This window comes from Hyla sarda, unplaced genomic scaffold (genome assembly GCF_029499605.1).
Source record: "Hyla sarda isolate aHylSar1 unplaced genomic scaffold, aHylSar1.hap1 scaffold_649, whole genome shotgun sequence".
In the NCBI taxonomy this organism is placed as follows: Eukaryota; Metazoa; Chordata; class Amphibia; order Anura; family Hylidae; genus Hyla; species Hyla sarda.
This window is the reverse complement of record NW_026610664.1, coordinates 47,155-71,575: the sequence shown is the minus strand read 5'-3', so window position 1 is coordinate 71,575 and position 24,421 is coordinate 47,155. Positions and strand designations below refer to the sequence as shown.

Sequence of the window (24,421 nt, the reverse complement as noted above, 5' to 3'; positions counted from 1 at the left end):
GAAAGATTGCTGGAAGGATCTCTTGCCGGAGGACCCGGGCGCCACATGGTCCAATGGAAGAGTGAGCTCCAGAATCGATTTTATTTTTTCCTCTAGAGCTTTTAAACCCCTGAAATGCACGCTCGAGCAGAATATCTTCTCTGATCATAAGCTCCTCTTGGTGGGCCTGGAGCTAGAGGGGGAGCAAAAAGCAAAAAGGGGCCTCTGGAGATTAAACACCACACTCCTAGAGGACCCTGAGATAAAAGAGGAGTTTGTGCGGACCTACCAATGCTGGCAATCACAAAGAAAACCCCACGAGCCTATGCTGCACTGGTGGGAGGGCACCAAATCTAAAATCAGATATTTTTTTATCAAAGCAGGTAAGAAGAAGGCAAAAATGGAAAAACAGTGGTTTTATGTTCTTAACATGCGTTTAAATGTACTTTTTAAATTGAAAGAAGCTGGTATGGATGTAGAAAATGATATTTTAAACCTTAAAACTGAAATAAAACATGCCATAGAAAAGAAAGGGAAACAAATCATTTTTAACTCACATGTGCAGCACCTGGAGGAGGGCGAGAAATGTTCCCGTTTCTTTTTTAAAAAAGTGATGAATAGGAGGGATATCATCCAAAACCTTGAGGGTGAATCCACTCCAAAAGGCATGTTAGATGCAGTTTTTAACTTCTACCAGCTTCTTTTTAATAAGAAAGATCTTAATCCATCCTTTTTAGAACATGTTCTTAATTCCCTTGATTTTAAGCTAGATGTTTTAGACCAGGAGGTTTTATCCCGTGATCTTAACTTAGATGAACTTTTATTTGTTTTTAAAAGTTTTTCTAGTGGGAAGGCCCCTGGGGAAGATGGTTTACCCATCGAATTTTATTTAGCTTTTTGGGATATTTTAAAGGATGATATGGTTTTATTGTATAAAGAAACTTTTATTGTTAATGAACTTCCCCCTTCCTGGAGGAGGGGGATTGTATCATTACTTTTTAAAAAGGGTGAAAAGGATATGCTAAAAAATTGGCGCCCCATCACACTTTTAAATGTCGATTATAAAGTTTTAGCCAAGTTATTAGCTGTCCGTTTTAAACCTTTTATTCATAAATTAATTCACCCAAATCAGGTTTGTGGGGTACCTGGAAGGTCTATAGCTGAATCCCTAAATATTTTAAGAGATGTTTTATGGTATTTTAAGGATAGAAATCAAACTGTAGCAATTTTATCCTTAGACTTTGAAAAAGCCTTTGATAGGGTCTCCCATGAATACCTGTTTTTAGTTCTTAAAAAGATGGCAGTGCCTGAAACGATTTTAAGCCGAATCATGCTTTTATACCGATCCTGTTTTAGTCAAGTCTCTGTTAATGGCTTTTTAACCAGCGGTGTTCCTCTTTTATCAGGTGTCAAACAGGGCTGCCCCCTGTCCCCACTCCTTTTTATTTGCGCAATCGAACCACTGATGGCCCTCCTCAGAAAAGACCGGGTAGTAAGAGGCGTACCGATACCTGGTGGAGGAGGGACCCATCTAAAGGTGTTGGGGTACATGGATGATGTCACCATACTGTGCCCGGACTCTCCATCCATGAGGGGGGCATTGAGGAACACCAGCTATTTCTGCGAGGTCTCTGGTTTTAAGCTAAACACAGATAAATGTGACTGTTTTTATATTGGCTCCTGGGATTCATCCATCACCCCAGGAGTTACAATGCAACAGGATCAAATTAAAGTTTTAGGTATTGTTTTTAACCAGGTCAATGATGGGAGCCCTAACTGGGATTCAGCTATAGCTAAGATGGAGAAGAAGATTTTAATGTGGAATCTTAGAAACCTTACCATGGAGGGGAAGATTTTAATAATAAAGATGGTTTTACTCCCTATTATGCTATACATTGCCATGGTATTTCCTCCATCTATTTTATACATTAAAAAAGTAACTAGAATTGTTTTTACTTTTTTATGGGGTTCAAAAATGGAGAAATTAAAGCGTGATTTTATGTACAAAAGTAAAGATAATGGCGGGAAAGATGTTCCTAACCTTTTTACTTTCTTTTACATAAAGTATTTCTGTTTCTGTTTTAAAATTATTAAATCCGATGGCATTTTTAGCTGCTTTTTAAGGTACGCTGCGGGCATGGTTTTTAAAAGATGGTTGCGCATCCCTCTGAACGCTCCGGTGCTTCTGTGTCCCCCAAAACATTATGTGGTGTTGGAAAAGACAGTCAGGCTCCTAGGTCTCCAAGATTTGGAGCCTGACATACTGGGGGACCAGAGAAAGGTATCAAAGGTCCTCAGGCGGAGTGAGGTTACCCTGGCAGTGTCCAATTTCACACAGGCAAGATCCAAAAAGGTATGGCGGAACGTGTACGGGAAGTTTCTGGCGAATGTACACAGGGATCTTGCCTGGGCAATCGTCCACCAGTGCCTCCCTACTCGTGAGTTCCAGCACAGGCGAGGACTGGTGGCGAGAGCCAAGTGCCCGAGAGATGGCTGCGGAGTGGACGAAACGGTGCTGCACATATTTTGGAACTGCCCTTTTGCACGGGAGCTTTGGAGGAAGGTAGGCCCACTTTTGAAGTGGGCCTGCGGCCTAAAAGATTTTAATCACGAATGTGTCTTTTACGGTCTTTTTAACTGCCCCAATTTTAAACAGCAGATGATCTGCTGGATGATTATTAATTGTTTTAAAAATGCCATCTGGAAAGTTAGGAACATCTTACTTTTTAAACATGATTTTATTGATGTTAAAAACTGTATAAAGCTGGCCCTGAGTGAGATGTACATCTATTACCTAAGAGACAAGAAACAGTTGGGGGCCAGCGAGGCAGCATCCATGTGGTGTCTGCCTCTATGGAACGAAATAACAATATAATCAGTTTTTATGACATTTATATAATGTTTTATCCTGCCATTTTTATTTTTTCTCCTTTTATTACTGGTTTTATTATTTGTATTTTAAAACTTTTGTGAACCTTTTATTATTTTGCATTTTAAATTTTGTATGGTTTCTTATTTATTCAATAAAATTTTGTTGAAACCTTTATCTGTTCTTATCAGTTTAATATCTGATACGTCCCCTATCTGGGGACCATATATTAAATGGATTTTTGAGAACGGGGGCCGATTTCGAAGCTTGCTTCCGTCGCCCTATGCATTGACCCGATATGGCAGTATCTTCGGGTACAGTGCACCACCCCCTTACAGGGTTAAAAAGAAAGATTCCTACTTTCATTGCTACCTGCTTGCTGGCTAGCCAGCTAGCCAGCCCTGTGGGCCTTGCTGCTGCTGCAGCCAAAAAACAAAAGGTGGTGCTGCTGCTGCTTCTGCTGCTTCTGCTTCTGCTTGTGTCTGGCCGCTGTTGGAGCGTCCAGGCACAGGACTTCTGCTGCTGCTGACTAAATGGCCTCCTTAATTGGATCATTTGAGTAGCCAGCACACCTGTGCAGGTAGGGCATGACATGATAGGCAGCTGCCTTGATAGCGGGTGGGTGCTGAATGTTCCTAATTGACAAAATAAGATTAATGCTTATGAAGAAATATAAAATCTCATCCCTTCCCCAATATCGCGCCACACCCCTACCCCTTAATTCCCTGGTTGAACTTGATGGACATATGTCTTTTTTCGACCGTACTAACTATGTAACTATGTAACATAACATGGGGGGGGGGGTCTCCTGGCTGTTCACACAGGTGTGTCATTGCTGTACATTGACCATGCATTGCTTCTGTGGTATTGCAAAGGCAAAGACAAATGCTTCCAGCCATCCATTGCACTAATGGATTGGTCATCAGCTGGCTGTCTATGTCCCGCATCAATATAGACCAAAGTACAGAGGGTTAGGCTATGCTATTGTGCACCTACCTGATGCATCAGAAGGTGCGAGGCCCTTGCTAAATTCTGTGCACAGACTTTGAGATCTATACTTTAGACTGTATCTAAACCTGCTCCAACATGGACTGACATTCTGGCCTACTTTCAGCCGATGCGACTTGTCTGTCGCTGAACAGTCGCTTTTTATGTATTCAGCACCTATGTATAATGTTGTAAAAATGCTCTAGAAGCTAAAGTCGCAGAAATGTCACACATATTTGGCCTGCAACTTTCTGTGCGACAAATTCAGACAGGAAAAATCAGTATAAATCCTTAGAAAATTATCCCCCAGTGTCTCCATCTGCTGGCGGTATTGAATAAGCATTGCTGCACTGATGGGGTATGCATTAGACGAAAAAAAAGAAGAAAAAGAAGAATAATACGCCCAGAAAAGAGGCGAAAAGGAGAAAAACGTAAAAAAACGTGAAAAAAAAGTAAGAGGAAGAGAAGGGAAAAAAAGGTGGAAATGGGTTTAAAAGTGATTTCGGCGGAGAAATATATATATATATATATATATATATATATATATATATATATATATATACACGCGCACACACACACATATATATAAACGTATTCTCCGTTGAGATATTGCAGCCGCTGCTGTGTCCAGGCCCAGGAGCCTTAGCACTGTGCTGTGATGTCACTCAATACCACTGACATCACTAGGTGTAAACAACATCTCTCCTTTGCTGTGTATGTGACTATGGAGCTGTTTGGTGATGTCGTCTATTATGGCCTTCATAGAAGCAACAGGAGATTGTTGCATCCATCTAGAACCCTCAGAACTACAGTGCTATGATGTCACTCACTTCCACAGGCCTTGCAGAGTGTAAACAACAACAACCCAGCTTTGTTGTGTATGTAACCATAGGGATTTGTGATGTCACCTAGAACCTTCACAGCAGCGACAGCTTTATGAGGAGCATCAGCACTGCTCTGCCTGAGCAGAACCATCACCGCCATAGGTTGTCAAATAACCCGGGTTTAACCCACACAGGTAAGTCCAATGGGGTGCAGGCATGTCCTCTATGCTTACAGCTTCCCGTGGGTGTTGGTTTGATACCGTTTGGGGACAGCCAAGGAGGCATCTGCAGGCAACAAAGGTAGGTGTGTGCTTGTGTGTGTGTTTCCTATGCAGATCCTAAGCCCAGTGTCACATGCAAGTAGGAGGAGTAAGAAGGGTTCCTGGCAAATCCGGGTTATGGATTGCATTTAAAAAGGCCCCGTGGGAGTGCAATGGGCCCCTGTCTTGCTGCTTAGCAATAATGGTATGGGTTTAGGTTCTGCTGTGTGTACTGGTGGTTGACTGCCCCCCAGCCCAGAGTGTGCATGGAAAATTGTCTGGCAGCCTCCCTGACAGCAAGCAGTGATAGTGCCCATGAAGGGCACCTTGTTGGGCCCGCCCCTTTCACGGTTATCGCTTCTCGGCCTTTTGGCTAAGATCAAGTGTAGTATCTGTTCTTATCAGTTTAATATCTGATACGTCCCCTATCTGGGGACCATATATTAAATGGATTTTTGAGAACGGGGGCCGATTTCGAAGCTTGCTTCTGTCGCCCTATGCATTGACCCGATATGGCAGTATCTTCGGGTACAGTGCACCACCCCCTTACAGGGTTAAAAAGAAAGATTCCTACTTTCATTGCTACCTGCTTGCTGGCTAGCCAGCTAGCCAGCCCTGTGGGCCTTGCTGCTGCTGCAGCCAAAAAACAAAAGGTGGTGCTGCTGCTGCTTCTGCTGCTTCTGCTTCTGCTTGTGTCTGGCCGCTGTTGGAGCGTCCAGGCACAGGACTTCTGCTGCTGCTGACTAAATGGCCTCCTTAATTGGATCATTTGAGTAGCCAGCACACCTGTGCAGGTAGGGCATGACATGATAGGCAGCTGCCTTGATAGCGGGTGGGTGCTGAATGTTCCTAATTGACAAAATAAGATTAATGCTTATGAAGAAATATAAAATCTCATCCCTTCCCCAATATCGCGCCACACCCCTACCCCTTAATTCCCTGGTTGAACTTGATGGACATATGTCTTTTTTCGACCGTACTAACTATGTCACTATGTAACATAACATGGGGGGGGGGGGTCTCCTGGCTGTTCACACAGGTGTGTCATTGCTGTACATTGACCATGCATTGCTTCTGTGGTATTGCAAAGGCAAAGACAAATGCTTCCAGCCATCCATTGCACTAATGGATTGGTCATCAGCTGGCTGTCTATGTCCCGCATCAATATAGACCAAAGTACAGAGGGTTAGGCTATGCTATTGTGCACCTACCTGATGCATCAGAAGGTGCGAGGCCCTTGCTAAATTCTGTGCACAGACTTTGAGATCTATACTTTAGACTGTATCTAAACCTGCTCCAACATGGACTGACATTCTGGCCTACTTTCAGCCGATGCGACTTGTCTGTCGCTGAACAGTCGCTTTTTATGTATTCAGCACCTATGTATAATGTTGTAAAAATGCTCTAGAAGCTAAAGTCGCAGAAATGTCACACATATTTGGCCTGCAACTTTCTGTGCGACAAATTCAGACAGGAAAAATCAGTATAAATCCTTAGAAAATTATCCCCCAGTGTCTCCATCTGCTGGCGGTATTGAATAAGCATTGCTGCACTGATGGGGTATGCATTAGACGAAAAAAAAGAAGAAAAAGAAGAATAATACGCCCAGAAAAGAGGCGAAAAGGAGAAAAACGTGAAAAAAAAGTAAGAGGAAGAGAAGGGAAAAAAAGGTGGAAATGGGTTTAAAAGTGATTTCGGCGGAGAAATATATATATATATATATATATATATATATATATATATATATATATACGCGCACACACACACATATATATATAAACGTATTCTCCGTTGAGATATTGCAGCCGCTGCTGTGTCCAGGCCCAGGAGCCTTAGCACTGTGCTGTGATGTCACTCAATACCACTGACATCACTAGGTGTAAACAACATCTCTCCTTTGCTGTGTATGTGACTATGGAGCTGTTTGGTGATGTCGTCTATTATGGCCTTCATAGAAGCAACAGGAGATTGTTGCATCCATCTAGAACCCTCAGAACTACAGTGCTATGATGTCACTCACTTCCACAGGCCTTGCAGAGTGTAAACAACAACAACCCAGCTTTGTTGTGTATGTAACCATAGGGATTTGTGATGTCACCTAGAACCTTCACAGCAGCGACAGCTTTATGAGGAGCATCAGCACTGCTCTGCCTGAGCAGAACCATCACCGCCATAGGTTGTCAAATAACCCGGGTTTAACCCACACAGGTAAGTCCAATGGGGTGCAGGCATGTCCTCTATGCTTACAGCTTCCCGTGGGTGTTGGTTTGATACCGTTTGGGGACAGCCAAGGAGGCATCTGCAGGCAACAAAGGTAGGTGTGTGCTTGTGTGTGTGTTTCCTATGCAGATCCTAAGCCCAGTGTCACATGCAAGTAGGAGGAGTAAGAAGGGTTCCTGGCAAATCCGGGTTATGGATTGCATTTAAAAAGGCCCCGTGGGAGTGCAATGGGCCCCTGTCTTGCTGCTTAGCAATAATGGTATGGGTTTAGGTTCTGCTGTGTGTACTGGTGGTTGACTGCCCCCCAGCCCAGAGTGTGCATGGAAAATTGTCTGGCAGCCTCCCTGACAGCAAGCAGTGATAGTGCCCATGAAGGGCACCTTGTTGGGCCCGCCCCTTTCACGGTTATCGCTTCTCGGCCTTTTGGCTAAGATCAAGTGTAGTATCTGTTCTTATCAGTTTAATATCTGATACGTCCCCTAACTGGGGACCATATATTAAATGGATTTTTGAGAACGGGGGCCGATTTCGAAGCTTGCTTCCGTCGCCCTATGCATTGACCTGATATGGCAGTATCTTCGGGTACAGTGCACCACCCCCTTACAGGGTTAAAAAGAAAGATTCCTACTTTCATTGCTACCTGCTTGCTGGCTAGCCAGCTAGCCAGCCCTGTGGGCCTTGCTGCTGCTGCAGCCAAAAAACAAAAGGTGGTGCTGCTGCTGCTTCTGCTGCTTCTGCTTCTGCTTGTGTCTGGCCGCTGTTGGAGCGTCCAGGCACAGGACTTCTGCTGCTGCTGACTAAATGGCCTCCTTAATTGGATCATTTGAGTAGCCAGCACACCTGTGCAGGTAGGGCATGACATGATAGGCAGCTGCCTTGATAGCGGGTGGGTGCTGAATGTTCCTAATTGACAAAATAAGATTAATGCTTATGAAGAAATATAAAATCTCATCCCTTCCCCAATATCGCGCCACACCCCTACCCCTTAATTCCCTGGTTGAACTTGATGGACATATGTCTTTTTTCGACCGTACTAACTATGTAACTATGTAACATAACATGGGGGGGGGGGGGGGGGGTCTCCTGGCTGTTCACACAGGTGTGTCATTGCTGTACATTGACCATGCATTGCTTCTGTGGTATTGCAAAGGCAAAGACAAATGCTTCCAGCCATCCATTGCACGAATGGATTGGTCATCAGCTGGCTGTCTATGTCCCGCATCAATATAGACCAAAGTACAGAGGGTTAGGCTATGCTATTGTGCACCTACCTGATGCATCAGAAGGTGCGAGGCCCTTGCTAAATTCTGTGCACAGACTTTGAGATCTATACTTTAGACTGTATCTAAACCTGCTCCAACATGGACTGACATTCTGGCCTACTTTCAGCCGATGCGACTTGTCTGTCGCTGAACAGTCGCTTTTTATGTATTCAGCACCTATGTATAATGTTGTAAAAATGCTCTAGAAGCTAAAGTCGCAGAAATGTCACACATATTTGGCCTGCAACTTTCTGTGCGACAAATTCAGACAGGAAAAATCAGTATAAATCCTTAGAAAATTATCCCCCAGTGTCTCCATCTGCTTATTGAATAAGCATTGCTGCACTGATGGGGTATGCATTAGACGAAAAAAAAGAAGAAAAAGAAGAATAATACGCCCAGAAAAGAGGCGAAAAGGAGAAAAACGTAAAAAAACGTGAAAAAAAAGTAAGAGGAAGAGAAGGGAAAAAAAGGTGGAAATGGGTTTAAAAGTGATTTCGGCGGAGAATATATATATATATATATATATATATATATATATATATATATATATACGCGCACACACACACATATATATATAAACGTATTCTCCGTTGAGATATTGCAGCCGCTGCTGTGTCCAGGCCCAGGAGCCTTAGCACTGTGCTGTGATGTCACTCAATACCACTGACATCACTAGGTGTAAACAACATCTCTCCTTTGCTGTGTATGTGACTATGGAGCTGTTTGGTGATGTCGTCTATTATGGCCTTCATAGAAGCAACAGGAGATTGTTGCATCCATCTAGAACCCTCAGAACTACAGTGCTGTGATGTCACTCACTTCCACAGGCCTTGCAGAGTGTAAACAACAACAACCCAGCTTTGTTGTGTATGTAACCATAGGGATTTGTGATGTCACCTAGAACCTTCACAGCAGCGACAGCTTTATGAGGAGCATCAGCACTGCTCTGCCTGAGCAGAACCATCACCGCCATAGGTTGTCAAATAACCCGGGTTTAACCCACACAGGTAAGTCCAATGGGGTGCAGGCATGTCCTCTATGCTTACAGCTTCCCGTGGGTGTTGGTTTGATACCGTTTGGGGACAGCCAAGGAGGCATCTGCAGGCAACAAAGGTAGGTGTGTGCTTGTGTGTGTGTTTCCTATGCAGATCCTAAGCCCAGTGTCACATGCAAGTAGGAGGAGTAAGAAGGGTTCCTGGCAAATCCGGGTTATGGATTGCATTTAAAAAGGCCCCGTGGGAGTGCAATGGGCCCCTGTCTTGCTGCTTAGCAATAATGGTATGGGTTTAGGTTCTGCTGTGTGTACTGGTGGTTGACTGCCCCCCAGCCCAGAGTGTGCATGGAAAATTGTCTGGCAGCCTCCCTGACAGCAAGCAGTGATAGTGCCCATGAAGGGCACCTTGTTGGGCCCGCCCCTTTCACGGTTATCGCTTCTCGGCCTTTTGGCTAAGATCAAGTGTAGTATCTGTTCTTATCAGTTTAATATCTGATACGTCCCCTATCTGGGGACCATATATTAAATGGATTTTTGAGAACGGGGGCCGATTTCGAAGCTTGCTTCCGTCGCCCTATGCATTGACCCGATATGGCAGTATCTTCGGGTACAGTGCACCACCCCCTTACAGGGTTAAAAAGAAAGATTCCTACTTTCATTGCTACCTGCTTGCTGGCTAGCCAGCTAGCCAGCCCTGTGGGCCTTGCTGCTGCTGCAGCCAAAAAACAAAAGGTGGTGCTTCTGCTGCTTCTGCTTGTGTCTGGCCGCTGTTGGAGCGTCCAGGCACAGGACTTCTGCTGCTGCTGACTAAATGGCCTCCTTAATTGGATCATTTGAGTAGCCAGCACACCTGTGCAGGTAGGGCATGACATGATAGGCAGCTGCCTTGATAGCGGGTGGGTGCTGAATGTTCCTAATTGACAAAATAAGATTAATGCTTATGAAGAAATATAAAATCTCATCCCTTCCCCAATATCGCGCCACACCCCTACCCCTTAATTCCCTGGTTGAACTTGATGGACATATGTCTTTTTTCGACCGTACTAACTATGTAACTATGTAACATAACATGGGGGGGGGGGGGTCTCCTGGCTGTTCACACAGGTGTGTCATTGCTGTACATTGACCATGCATTGCTTCTGTGGTATTGCAAAGGCAAAGACAAATGCTTCCAGCCATCCATTGCACTAATGGATTGGTCATCAGCTGGCTGTCTATGTCCCGCATCAATATAGACCAAAGTACAGAGGGTTAGGCTATGCTATTGTGCACCTACCTGATGCATCAGAAGGTGCGAGGCCCTTGCTAAATTCTGTGCACAGACTTTGAGATCTATACTTTAGACTGTATCTAAACCTGCTCCAACATGGACTGACATTCTGGCCTACTTTCAGCCGATGCGACTTGTCTGTCGCTGAACAGTCGCTTTTTATGTATTCAGCACCTATGTATAATGTTGTAAAAATGCTCTAGAAGCTAAAGTCGCAGAAATGTCACACATATTTGGCCTGCAACTTTCTGTGCGACAAATTCAGACAGGAAAAATCAGTATAAATCCTTAGAAAATTATCCCCCAGTGTCTCCATCTGCTGGCGGTATTGAATAAGCATTGCTGCACTGATGGGGTATGCATTAGACGAAAAAAAAGAAGAAAAAGAAGAATAATACGCCCAGAAAAGAGGCGAAAAGGAAAAACGTAAAAAAACGTGAAAAAAAAGTAAGAGGAAGAGAAGGGAAAAAAAGGTGGAAATGGGTTTAAAAGTGATTTCGGCGGAGAAATATATATATATATATATATATATATATATATATATATATATATATACGCGCACACACACACATATATATATAAACGTATTCTCCGTTGAGATATTGCAGCCGCTGCTGTGTCCAGGCCCAGGAGCCTTAGCACTGTGCTGTGATGTCACTCAATACCACTGACATCACTAGGTGTAAACAACATCTCTCCTTTGCTGTGTATGTGACTATGGAGCTGTTTGGTGATGTCGTCTATTATGGCCTTCATAGAAGCAACAGGAGATTGTTGCATCCATCTAGAACCCTCAGAACTACAGTGCTATGATGTCACTCACTTCCACAGGCCTTGCAGAGTGTAAACAACAACAACCCAGCTTTGTTGTGTATGTAACCATAGGGATTTGTGATGTCACCTAGAACCTTCACAGCAGCGACAGCTTTATGAGGAGCATCAGCACTGCTCTGCCTGAGCAGAACCATCACCGCCATAGGTTGTCAAATAACCCGGGTTTAACCCACACAGGTAAGTCCAATGGGGTGCAGGCATGTCCTCTATGCTTACAGCTTCCCGTGGGTGTTGGTTTGATACCGTTTGGGGACAGCCAAGGAGGCATCTGCAGGCAACAAAGGTAGGTGTGTGCTTGTGTGTGTGTTTCCTATGCAGATCCTAAGCCCAGTGTCACATGCAAGTAGGAGGAGTAAGAAGGGTTCCTGGCAAATCCGGGTTATGGATTGCATTTAAAAAGGCCCCGTGGGAGTGCAATGGGCCCCTGTCTTGCTGCTTAGCAATAATGGTATGGGTTTAGGTTCTGCTGTGTGTACTGGTGGTTGACTGCCCCCCAGCCCAGAGTGTGCATGGAAAATTGTCTGGCAGCCTCCCTGACAGCAAGCAGTGATAGTGCCCATGAAGGGCACCTTGTTGGGCCCGCCCCTTTCACGGTTATCGCTTCTCGGCCTTTTGGCTAAGATCAAGTGTAGTATCTGTTCTTATCAGTTTAATATCTGATACGTCCCCTATCTGGGGACCATATATTAAATGGATTTTTGAGAACGGGGGCCGATTTCGAAGCTTGCTTCCGTCGCCCTATGCATTGACCCGATATGGCAGTATCTTCGGGTACAGTGCACCACCCCCTTACAGGGTTAAAAAGAAAGATTCCTACTTTCATTGCTACCTGCTTGCTGGCTAGCCAGCTAGCCAGCCCTGTGGGCCTTGCTGCTGCTGCAGCCAAAAAACAAAAGGTGGTGCTGCTGCTGCTTCTGCTGCTTCTGCTTCTGCTTGTGTCTGGCCGCTGTTGGAGCGTCCAGGCACAGGACTTCTGCTGCTGCTGACTAAATGGCCTCCTTAATTGGATCATTTGAGTAGCCAGCACACCTGTGCAGGTAGGGCATGACATGATAGGCAGCTGCCTTGATAGCGGGTGGGTGCTGAATGTTCCTAATTGACAAAATAAGATTAATGCTTATGAAGAAATATAAAATCTCATCCCTTCCCCAATATCGCGCCACACCCCTACCCCTTAATTCCCTGGTTGAACTTGATGGACATATGTCTTTTTTCGACCGTACTAACTATGTAACTATGTAACATAACATGGGGGGGGGCTCCTGGCTGTTCACACAGGTGTGTCATTGCTGTACATTGACCATGCATTGCTTCTGTGGTATTGCAAAGGCAAAGACAAATGCTTCCAGCCATCCATTGCACTAATGGATTGGTCATCAGCTGGCTGTCTATGTCCCGCATCAATATAGACCAAAGTACAGAGGGTTAGGCTATGCTATTGTGCACCTACCTGATGCATCAGAAGGTGCGAGGCCCTTGCTAAATTCTGTGCACAGACTTTGAGATCTATACTTTAGACTGTATCTAAACCTGCTCCAACATGGACTGACATTCTGGCCTACTTTCAGCCGATGCGACTTGTCTGTCGCTGAACAGTCGCTTTTTATGTATTCAGCACCTATGTATAATGTTGTAAAAATGCTCTAGAAGCTAAAGTCGCAGAAATGTCACACATATTTGGCCTGCAACTTTCTGTGCGACAAATTCAGACAGGAAAAATCAGTATAAATCCTTAGAAAATTATCCCCCAGTGTCTCCATCTGCTGGCGGTATTGAATAAGCATTGCTGCACTGATGGGGTATGCATTAGACGAAAAAAAAGAAGAAAAAGAAGAATAATACGCCCAGAAAATAGGCGAAAAGGAGAAAAACGTAAAAAAACGTGAAAAAAAAGTAAGAGGAAGAGAAGGGAAAAAAAGGTGGAAATGGGTTTAAAAGTGATTTCGGCGGAGAAATATATATATATATATATATATATATATATATATATACGCGCACACACACACATATATATAAACGTATTCTCCGTTGAGATATTGCAGCCGCTGCTGTGTCCAGGCCCAGGAGCCTTAGCACTGTGCTGTGATGTCACTCAATACCACTGACATCACTAGGTGTAAACAACATCTCTCCTTTGCTGTGTATGTGACTATGGAGCTGTTTGGTGATGTCGTCTATTATGGCCTTCATAGAAGCAACAGGAGATTGTTGCATCCATCTAGAACCCTCAGAACTACAGTGCTATGATGTCACTCACTTCCACAGGCCTTGCAGAGTGTAAACAACAACAACCCAGCTTTGTTGTGTATGTAACCATAGGGATTTGTGATGTCACCTAGAACCTTCACAGCAGCGACAGCTTTATGAGGAGCATCAGCACTGCTCTGCCTGAGCAGAACCATCACCGCCATAGGTTGTCAAATAACCCGGGTTTAACCCACACAGGTAAGTCCAATGGGGTGCAGGCATGTCCTCTATGCTTACAGCTTCCCGTGGGTGTTGGTTTGATACCGTTTGGGGACAGCCAAGGAGGCATCTGCAGGCAACAAAGGTAGGTGTGTGCTTGTGTGTGTGTTTCCTATGCAGATCCTAAGCCCAGTGTCACATGCAAGTAGGAGGAGTAAGAAGGGTTCCTGGCAAATCCGGGTTATGGATTGCATTTAAAAAGGCCCCGTGGGAGTGCAATGGGCCCCTGTCTTGCTGCTTAGCAATAATGGTATGGGTTTAGGTTCTGCTGTGTGTACTGGTGGTTGACTGCCCCCCAGCCCAGAGTGTGCATGGAAAATTGTCTGGCAGCCTCCCTGACAGCAAGCAGTGATAGTGCCCATGAAGGGCACCTTGTTGGGCCCGCCCCTTTCACGGTTATCGCTTCTCGGCCTTTTGGCTAAGATCAAGTGTAGTATCTGTTCTTATCAGTTTAATATCTGATACGTCCCCTATCTGGGGACCATATATTAAATGGATTTTTGAGAACGGGGGCCGATTTCGAAGCTTGCTTCCGTCGCCCTATGCATTGACCTGATATGGCAGTATCTTCGGGTAAAGTGCACCACCCCCTTACAGGGTTAAAAAGAAAGATTCCTACTTTCATTGCTACCTGCTTGCTGGCTAGCCAGCTAGCCAGCCCTGTGGGCCTTGCTGCTGCTGCAGCCAAAAAACAAAAGGTGGTGCTGCTGCTGCTTCTGCTGCTTCTGCTGCTTCTGCTTGTGTCTGGCCGCTGTTGGAGCGTCCAGGCACAGGACTTCTGCTGCTGCTGACTAAATGGCCTCCTTAATTGGATCATTTGAGTAGCCAGCACACCTGTGCAGGTAGGGCATGACATGATAGGCAGCTGCCTTGATAGCGGGTGGGTGCTGAATGTTCCTAATTGACAAAATAAGATTAATGCTTATGAAGAAATATAAAATCTCATCCCTTCCCCAATATCGCGCCACACCCCTACCCCTTAATTCCCTGGTTGAACTTGATGGACATATGTCTTTTTTCGACCGTACTAACTATGTAACTATGTAACATAACATGGGGGGGGGGGGGGTCTCCTGGCTGTTCACACAGGTGTGTCATTGCTGTACATTGACCATGCATTGCTTCTGTGGTATTGCAAAGGCAAAGACAAATGCTTCCAGCCATCCATTGCACTAATGGATTGGTCATCAGCTGGCTGTCTATGTCCCGCATCAATATAGACCAAAGTACAGAGGGTTAGGCTATGCTATTGTGCACCTACCTGATGCATCAGAAGGTGCGAGGCCCTTGCTAAATTCTGTGCACAGACTTTGAGATCTATACTTTAGACTGTATCTAAACCTGCTCCAACATGGACTGACATTCTGGCCTACTTTCAGCCGATGCGACTTGTCTGTCGCTGAACAGTCGCTTTTTATGTATTCAGCACCTATGTATAATGTTGTAAAAATGCTCTAGAAGCTAAAGTCGCAGAAATGTCACACATATTTGGCCTGCAACTTTCTGTGCGACAAATTCAGACAGGAAAAATCAGTATAAATCCTTAGAAAATTATCCCCCAGTGTCTCCATCTGCTGGCGGCATTGAATAAGCATTGCTGCACTGATGGGGTATGCATTAGACGAAAAAAAAGAAGAAAAAGAAGAATAATACGCCCAGAAAAGAGGCGAAAAGGAGAAAAACGTAAAAAAACGTGAAAAAAAAGTAAGAGGAAGAGAAGGGAAAAAAAGGTGGAAATGGGTTTAAAAGTGATTTCGGCGGAGAAATATATATATATATATATATATATATATATATATATATACGCGCACACACACACATATATATATAAACGTATTCTCCGTTGAGATATTGCAGCCGCTGCTGTGTCCAGGCCCAGGAGCCTTAGCACTGTGCTGTGATGTCACTCAATACCACTGACATCACTAGGTGTAAACAACATCTCTCCTTTGCTGTGTATGTGACTATGGAGCTGTTTGGTGATGTCGTCTATTATGGCCTTCATAGAAGCAACAGGAGATTGTTGCATCCATCTAGAACCCTCAGAACTACAGTGCTATGATGTCACTCACTTCCACAGGCCTTGCAGAGTGTAAACAACAACAACCCAGCTTTGTTGTGTATGTAACCATAGGGATTTGTGATGTCACCTAGAACCTTCACAGCAGCGACAGCTTTATGAGGAGCATCAGCACTGCTCTGCCTGAGCAGAACCATCACCGCCATAGGTTGTCAAATAACCCGGGTTTAACCCACACAGGTAAGTCCAATGGGGTGCAGGCATGTCCTCTATGCTTACAGCTTCCCGTGGGTGTTGGTTTGATACCGTTTGGGGACAGCCAAGGAGGCATCTGCAGGCAACAAAGGTAGGTGTGTGCTTGTGTGTGTGTTTCCTATGCAGATCCTAAGCCCAGTGTCACATGCAAGTAGGAGGAGTAAGAAGGGTTCCTGGCAAATCCGGGTTATGGATTGCATTTAAAAAGGCCCCGTGGGAGTGCAATGGGCCCCTGTCTTGCTGCTTAGCAATAATGGTATGGGTTTAGGTTCTGCTGTGTGTACTGGTGGTTGACTGCCCCCCAGCCCAGAGTGTGCATGGAAAATTGTCTGGCAGCCTCCCTGACAGCAAGCAGTGATAGTGCCCATGAAGGGCACCTTGTTGGGCCCGCCCCTTTCACGGTTATCGCTTCTCGGCCTTTTGGCTAAGATCAAGTGTAGTATCTGTTCTTATCAGTTTAATATCTGATACGTCCCCTATCTGGGGACCATATATTAAATGGATTTTTGAGAACGGGGGCCGATTTCGAAGCTTGCTTCCGTCGCCCTATGCATTGACCCGATATGGCAGTATCTTCGGGTACAGTGCACCACCCCCTTACAGGGTTAAAAAGAAAGATTCCTACTTTCATTGCTACCTGCTTGCTGGCTAGCCAGCTAGCCAGCCCTGTGGGCCTTGCTGCTGCTGCAGCCAAAAAACAAAAGGTGGTGCTGCTGCTGCTTCTGCTGCTTCTGCTTCTGCTTGTGTCTGGCCGCTGTTGGAGCGTCCAGGCACAGGACTTCTGCTGCTGCTGACTAAATGGCCTCCTTAATTGGATCATTTGAGTAGCCAGCACACCTGTGCAGGTAGGTCATGACATGATAGGCAGCTGCCTTGATAGCGGGTGGGTGCTGAATGTTCCTAATTGACAAAATAAGATTAATGCTTATGAAGAAATATAAAATCTCATCCCTTCCCCAATATCGCGCCACACCCCTACCCCTTAATTCCCTGGTTGAACTTGATGGACATATGTCTTTTTTCGACCGTACTAACTATGTAACTATGTAACATAACATGGGGGGGGGGGGGGTCTCCTGGCTGTTCACACAGGTGTGTCATTGCTGTACATTGACCATGCATTGCTTCTGTGGTATTGCAAAGGCAAAGACAAATGCTTCCAGCCATCCATTGCACTAATGGATTGGTCATCAGCTGGCTGTCTATGTCCCGCATCAATATAGACCAAAGTACAGAGGGTTAGGCTATGCTATTGTGCACCTACCTGATGCATCAGAAGGTGCGAGGCCCTTGCTAAATTCTGTGCACAGACTTTGAGATCTATACTTTAGACTGTATCTAAACCTGCTCCAACATGGACTGACATTCTGGCCTACTTTCAGCCGATGCGACTTGTCTGTCGCTGAACAGTCGCTTTTTATGTATTCAGCACCTATGTATAATGTTGTAAAAATGCTCTAGAAGCTAAAGTCGCAGAAATGTCACACATATTTGGCCTGCAACTTTCTGTGCGACAAATTCAGACATGAAAAATCAGTATAAATCCTTAGAAAATTATCCCCCAGTGTCTCCATCTGCTGGCGGTATTGAATAAGCATTGCTGCACTGATGGGGTATGCATTAGACGAAAAAAAAGAAGAAAAAGAAGAATAATACGCCCAGAAAAGAGGCGAAAAGGAGAAAAACGTAAAAAAACGTGAAAAAAAAGTAAGAGGAAGAGAAGGGAAAAAAAGGTGGAAATGGGTTTAAAAGTGATTTCGGCGGAGAAATATATATATATATATATATATATATATATATATACGCGCACACACACACATATATATAAACGTATTCTCCGTTGAGATATTGCAGCCGCTGCTGTGTCCAGGCCCAGGAGCCTTAGCACTGTGCTGTGATGTCACTCAATACCACTGACATCACTAGGTGTAAACAACATCTCTCCTTTGCTGTGTATGTGACTATGGAGCTGTTTGGTGATGTCGTCTATTATGGCCTTCATAGAAGCAACAGGAGATTGTTGCATCCATCTAGAACCCTCAGAACTACAGTGCTATGATGTCACTCACTTCCACAGGCCTTGCAGAGTGTAAACAACAACAACCCAGCTTTGTTGTGTATGTAACCATAGGGATTTGTGATGTCACCTAGAACCTTCACAGCAGCGACAGCTTTATGAGGAGCATCAGCACTGCTCTGCCTGAGCAGAACCATCACCGCCATAGGTTGTCAAATAACCCGGGTTTAACCCACACAGGTAAGTCCAATGGGGTGCAGGCATGTCCTCTATGCTTACAGCTTCCCGTGGGTGTTGGTTTGATACCGTTTGGGGACAGCCAAGGAGGCATCTGCAGGCAACAAAGGTAGGTGTGTGCTTGTGTGTGTGTTTCCTATGCAGATCCTAAGCCCAGTGTCACATGCAAGTAGGAGGAGTAAGAAGGGTTCCTGGCAAATCCGGGTTATGGATTGCATTTAAAAAGGCCCCGTGGGAGTGCAATGGGCCCCTGTCTTGCTGCTTAGCAATAATGGTATGGGTTTAGGTTCTGCTGTGTGTACTGGTGGTTGACTGCCCCCCAGCCCAGAGTGTGCATGGAAAATTGTCTGGCAGCCTCCCTGACAGCAAGCAGTGATAGTGCCCATGAAGGGCACCTTGTTGGGCCCGCCCCTTTCACGGTTATCGCTTCTCGGCCTTTTGGCTAAGATCAAGTGTAGTATCTGTTCTTATCAGTTTAATATCTGATACGTCCCCTATCTGGGGACCATATATTAAATGGATTTTTGAGAACGGGGGCCGATTTCGAAGCTTGCTTCCGTCGCCCTATGCATTGACCCGATATGGCAGTATCTTCGGGTACAGTGCACCACCCCCTTACAGGGTTAAAAAGAAAGATTCCTACTTTCATTGCTACCTGCTTGCTGGCTAGCCAGCTAGCCAGCCCTGTGGGCCTTGCTGCTGCTGCAGCCAAAAAACAAAAGGTGGTGCTGCTGCTGCTTCTGCTGCTTCTGCTTCTGCTTGTGTCTGGCCGCTGTTGGAGCGTCCAGGCACAGGACTTCTGCTGCTGCTGACTAAATGGCCTCCTTAATTGGATCATTTGAGTAGCCAGCACACCTGTGCAGGTAGGGCATGACATGATAGGCAGCTGCCTTGATAGCGGGTGGGTGCTGAATGTTCCTAATTGACAAAATAAGATTAATGCTTATGAAGAAATATAAAATCTCATCCCTTCCCCAATATCGCGCCCACACCCCTACCCCTTAATTCCCTGGTTGAACTTGATGGACATATGTCTTTTTTCGACCGTACTAACTATGTAACTATGTAACATAACATGGGGGGGGGGGGGGGGGGGTCTCCTGGCTGTTCACACAGGTGTGTCATTGCTGTACATTGACCATGCATTGCTTCTGTGGCATTGCAAAGGCAAAGACAAATGCTTCCAGCCATCCATTGCACTAATGGATTGGTCATCAGCTGGCTGTCTATGTCCCGCATCAATATAGACCAAAGTACAGAGGGTTAGGCTATGCTATTGTGCACCTACCTGATGCATCAGAAGGTGCGAGGCCCTTGCTAAATTCTGTGCACAGACTTTGAGATCTATACTTTAGACTGTATCTAAACCTGCTCCAACATGGACTGACATTCTGGCCTACTTTCAGCCGATGCGACTTGTCTGTCGCTGAACAGTCGCTTTTTATGTATTCAGCACCTATGTATAATGTTGTAAAAATGCTCTAGAAGCTAAAGTCGCAGAAATGTCACACATATTTGGCCTGCAACTTTCTGTGCGACAAATTCAGACAGGAAAAATCAGTATAAATCCTTAGAAAATTATCCCCCAGTGTCTCCATCTGCTGGCGGTATTGAATAAGCATTGCTGCACTGATGGGGTATGCATTAGACGAAAAAAAAGAAGAAAAAGAAGAATAATACGCCCAGAAAAGAGGCGAAAAGGAGAAAAACGTAAAAAAACGTGAAAAAAAAGTAAGAGGAAGAGAAGGGAAAAAAAGGTGGAAATGGGTTTAAAAGTGATTTCGGCGGAGAAATATATATATATATATATATATATATATATATATATATATACGCGCACACACACACATATATATAAACGTATTCTCCGTTGAGATATTGCAGCCGCTGCTGTGTCCAGGCCCAGGAGCCTTAGCACTGTGCTGTGATGTCACTCAATACCACTGACATCACTAGGTGTAAACAACATCTCTCCTTTGCTGTGTATGTGACTATGGAGCTGTTTGGTGATGTCGTCTATTATGGCCTTCATAGAAGCAACAGGAGATTTTTGCATCCATCTAGAACCCTCAGAACTACAGTGCTATGATGTCACTCACTTCCACAGGCCTTGCAGAGTGTAAACAACAACAACCCAGCTTTGTTGTGTATGTAACCATAGGGATTTGTGATGTCACCTAGAACCTTCACAGCAGCGACAGCTTTATGAGGAGCATCAGCACTGCTCTGCCTGAGCAGAACCATCACCGCCATAGGTTGTCAAATAACCCGGGATTAACCCACACAGGTAAGTCCAATGGGGTGCAGGCATGTCCTCTATGCTTACAGCTTCCCGTGGGTGTTGGTTTGATACCGTTTGGGGACAGCCAAGGAGGCATCTGCAGGCAACAAAGGTAGGTGTGTGCTTGTGTGTGTGTTTCCTATGCAGATCCTAAGCCCAGTGTCACATGCAAGTAGGAGGAGTAAGAAGGGTTCCTGGCAAATCCGGGTTATGGATTGCATTTAAAAAGGCCCCGTGGGAGTGCAATGGGCCCCTGTCTTGCTGCTTAGCAATAATGGTATGGGTTTAGGTTCTGCTGTGTGTACTGGTGGTTGACTGCCCCCCAGCCCAGAGTGTGCATGGAAAATTGTCTGGCAGCCTCCCTGACAGCAAGCAGTGATAGTGCCCATGAAGGGCACCTTGTTGGGCCCGCCCCTTTCACGGTTATCGCTTCTCGGCCTTTTGGCTAAGATCAAGTGTAGTATCTGTTCTTATCAGTTTTCATGCTGGTGGGGATGGGTGCTGCATGGAGGATGCAGGTGTACCAGGGCTTTCCGGGGCTGGTTCTGAGGAATCAGCTCGACGGCTGCCCCGATGTGACCTGTTCCCTCCGGGTCTCGCCATGAGGCTGAGAGGGTCTAGAGCCGAGGTACTTTTGTGCCTCGGGGAGTGGTGACCCCGAGGTGCCGAAACTCACTGGGAGAATAGACTCACTGAGTTGAAGCACGGGCACCATAATCTCTTCACCTTGTGGCACTCACCTCTTGATTCCCGGCCTTCTGGCTAGGATCAGAGAAATTTTTATTGATCCGGCCGGATGTCCGGGCAGTATATCTGCACACATTCACTTATTTATTTCTTTTTTGTCTCACTGTGTCACCTTTTGCGTGTTGTGTGTTCACAGGATTGGTCAGGATGCGGTAGCCCTTCTGGGTGTCCCTCCTGGCGGTCTAGGGGAGGTGTGTGTGGCCATTAGGTTCCGCACCTCCCTGCAAACACCCCGGGTACTCCTGCTTTGGCAGGGTACCTACCGTAATCGGCTCTGCGGGCAGATACCTTGGCTAACGCCAAGGGGGATGCCGGGAGCATTTGTGGTCCCCTAGTAGCTTCGGCGAAAAGGGACATCGAACCTGGAACCTCGCAGGTACCATTTGGTCCGGAGGCGAAGGGTAAGGTTTGTTGGGGGGCCTCTCTCCTATCGGAGAAGGGCTTGCGATAGACCGCATCCTTTGTGCACGTTTTTTTAGTGTAACACGTTTGCACTTTTTCTTGCACTTTGGGTGAATCGAAAGCACGTTCCTCGGCTTTAGATAAAAAAAAAAAAAAAAAATCTGTTCTTATCAGTTTAATATTTAATACTTACCTGGCAGGGGAGATACCATGATCGCTACGGTCTGAAGAACTCCAAGCATTGTGGTAGAGATTTTGCGTAGTACGATTGCAGTACTTTTCGTTCTTATTAGAACCGCATTTCTCTAGAGCATACCACCTGAAGATCGTCTCCTGCCTGCCTCGGAACATCTGAAGAAGGAGAAGATCTTGAAGACTGCAGCTCCGGAAGAAGCCGACGAAGAACCTGGAAGAAGGGAATCGGCGGTGAATTCCGGAACAGCGGCGAAGAGGAAGGCGGCGCAGAATCTTTTCGAAGAAACTCGCTGCCTCTGGAGAAGGATTTGCATAGCTCCTCCCACCGGGACCGGATCTGCATAGCTCCTCCCACCCGGGAAAGAAGACTTTGCGAAGCCTCTCTCCACAAGCAAGCAAGGAAGCAGAAAAGAGCCTGCTGGAAGAAGCCATGGCCTCAACCAGCAAGTCCACCCAGGAGGCTGCAGGGCAAGGCCTGGAGGTCCAGCCCCAACCACAGCAAGCTTCAACCTCCACCACGGCAAGGCAGAAGGGCGGCAGAATTCCTAACCTGGAAGCTCCAACCCTGGAGCCCTGGATGAGGCAGACTGTTGCCTTGAAGCTCAAGCCCGTGGACGGAAGGGTGCCGGACATGTCCCACGACGTGTTCTGCAAGAAGATGCTGGCGGATCAAGGCTTCCCCACGGCTGACACCCTGGGAATAGCAACCTTCTTTTCGGGAATCTTCTACATCACCTTTGCCACCATTGGGACCTGTAGAAGATACTGGGAGGTGGTGAAAGCGGCGAGTCCCGAATCCCCTTTCTCTCGCTTTGTGGGCAACTGCCTTATTCAAAGAGAGGAGAGGCGGGTGACGGTCTCAATGCGGAACCCACACACCCCAGGCACGGACATCTCGACCTTCCTGAAGCGCTTCTGCACCGTGGTGAGGGAGCCCACCCGCATCCTGAACTCACTCGGATACTGGACCTGCAAGTGGTCTGTGGTCGTCAGACTCAACAAGAACCCTGCTTCTCCAGACGGACTACAGCACCTGCCAACGACATTTTCCTTGGGCAACTCCACAGGACTTATCTTCTACCCGGACATGCCGCAGACCTGCAGGAGATGTGGCAAGATGGGCCACGAGGGCAAGGACTGTACGGAGGATGCCTGCAGGTATTGCCGTGTGACAGGTCACACGACCAAGGACTGCCCCAAGAGCAAGACCTGCAACCTCTGCGGACTGGCAGCCCACAGCTACAAGGACTGCCCCCAGAGGGAGAGAACATGGGCATCTGTGGCAGCGAGAGCACCGAAGCCAGCCCCAGCTCCGGAGCCAACACCACGGATGGCCAAGCCGACCAAGGAGGGTAAGAAGGCGAAAGCCACCACCCCTGCCCCGTCCCGCCCCTCCCCTGCCCCGTCCCGCCCCTCCCCTGCCCCTCCCGCCCCATCCCCTGCCCCTCCCGCCCCATCTCCTGCCCCATCCCGCCCCACCCCTGCCCCATCCCGTCCCACCCCTGCCCCATCCCGTCCCACCCCTGCCCCTCCTGCCCCATCCCGTCCCACCCCTGCCCCTCCTACACCATCCCGTCCCACCCCTGCCCCTCCTGCCCCATCCCGCCCCACCCCTGCCCCCCGTACCCCACCCCGGCCCACCCCTGCCCCGTCCTCCCCTGCCCGGCCCACCCCTGCCCCGTCCTCCCCTGCCCGGCCCACCCCTGCCCCGTCCTCCCCTGCCCGGGCACTCTCTCCTGCCCCCCGCCCCACCCAGCCTCCTTTCTCTCCTGGCCCAGCAGCACCTAACCCCCCTCCAGCTGCTGGTGCCCGCCCTTCGGAGGACTTTCCTGTGCTTCCTCCCCCAGGTACCATACAGAGGAAGAGGAAAGGAAGGGACAACGTATCAGAAGAGTCCCACAAAAGAAAGATAATCGAGACCTGCGAGACCCCTCAAGCTTCAGATGAGGAGGAGGAGATGGAGCAGGTCTGCGAGAGCCTTGAGGCTTCAGAAGGAGAGGAGGTGATGGAGCAGGCCCAAGTGGAGCAGGTCCAAGCAGAGCCAGTCCAAGCTCAATCTATGGAGGAGCTGCTGCAGGACCCAGAGGTTAAGAAAATCCTGGACACTCCGTCCAACACGGTCTACGACGAGTTCTTGGAAGGGCGCTACGAGAAGCCACAGGAGCCGACAGGCGCCAGAGAAGAGGACCCGTCCGACCAGACTGGTAACTAGTATCAGAACTAACCTCTCTTTTTATTCCCATGGCTGATCTCAACATCTTCTGCATTAATGTGAGGAGTATTAGAGCTTGGTTTAGAT

General features: G+C 46.8%; 8 non-coding genes and 1 pseudogene across 8 annotated transcripts; all 9 read left to right on the top strand.

Annotated features, from left to right (window-relative positions):
- The first annotated feature begins 2,991 nt into the window (after positions 1-2,991).
- LOC130342345 (U2 spliceosomal RNA) lies at positions 2,992-3,178 on the top strand. The gene has a single exon (XR_008882007.1). It is a non-coding gene; the product is annotated as a U2 spliceosomal RNA (small nuclear RNA).
- A 2,094-nt stretch (positions 3,179-5,272) lies between these two features.
- On the top strand, positions 5,273-5,463 carry LOC130342363 (U2 spliceosomal RNA). The gene has a single exon (XR_008882019.1). It is a non-coding gene; the product is annotated as a U2 spliceosomal RNA (small nuclear RNA).
- Positions 5,464-7,546: 2,083 nt separating this feature from the next.
- Positions 7,547-7,737, top strand: LOC130342335 (U2 spliceosomal RNA). Its single transcript, XR_008881999.1, has one exon. It is a non-coding gene; the product is annotated as a U2 spliceosomal RNA (small nuclear RNA).
- Positions 7,738-9,830: 2,093 nt separating this feature from the next.
- LOC130342362 (U2 spliceosomal RNA) lies at positions 9,831-10,021 on the top strand. The gene has a single exon (XR_008882018.1). It is a non-coding gene; the product is annotated as a U2 spliceosomal RNA (small nuclear RNA).
- A 2,077-nt stretch (positions 10,022-12,098) lies between these two features.
- LOC130342361 (U2 spliceosomal RNA) lies at positions 12,099-12,289 on the top strand. Its single transcript, XR_008882017.1, has one exon. It is a non-coding gene; the product is annotated as a U2 spliceosomal RNA (small nuclear RNA).
- Positions 12,290-14,366: 2,077 nt separating this feature from the next.
- LOC130342340 (U2 spliceosomal RNA) lies at positions 14,367-14,557 on the top strand. The gene has a single exon (XR_008882003.1). It is a non-coding gene; the product is annotated as a U2 spliceosomal RNA (small nuclear RNA).
- Positions 14,558-16,647: 2,090 nt separating this feature from the next.
- Positions 16,648-16,838, top strand: LOC130342359 (U2 spliceosomal RNA). Its single transcript, XR_008882016.1, has one exon. It is a non-coding gene; the product is annotated as a U2 spliceosomal RNA (small nuclear RNA).
- A 2,081-nt stretch (positions 16,839-18,919) lies between these two features.
- On the top strand, positions 18,920-19,110 carry LOC130342358 (U2 spliceosomal RNA). The gene has a single exon (XR_008882015.1). It is a non-coding gene; the product is annotated as a U2 spliceosomal RNA (small nuclear RNA).
- A 2,093-nt stretch (positions 19,111-21,203) lies between these two features.
- On the top strand, positions 21,204-21,363 carry LOC130342351 (U2 spliceosomal RNA; annotated as a pseudogene).
- Positions 21,364-24,421: the final 3,058 nt, after the last annotated feature.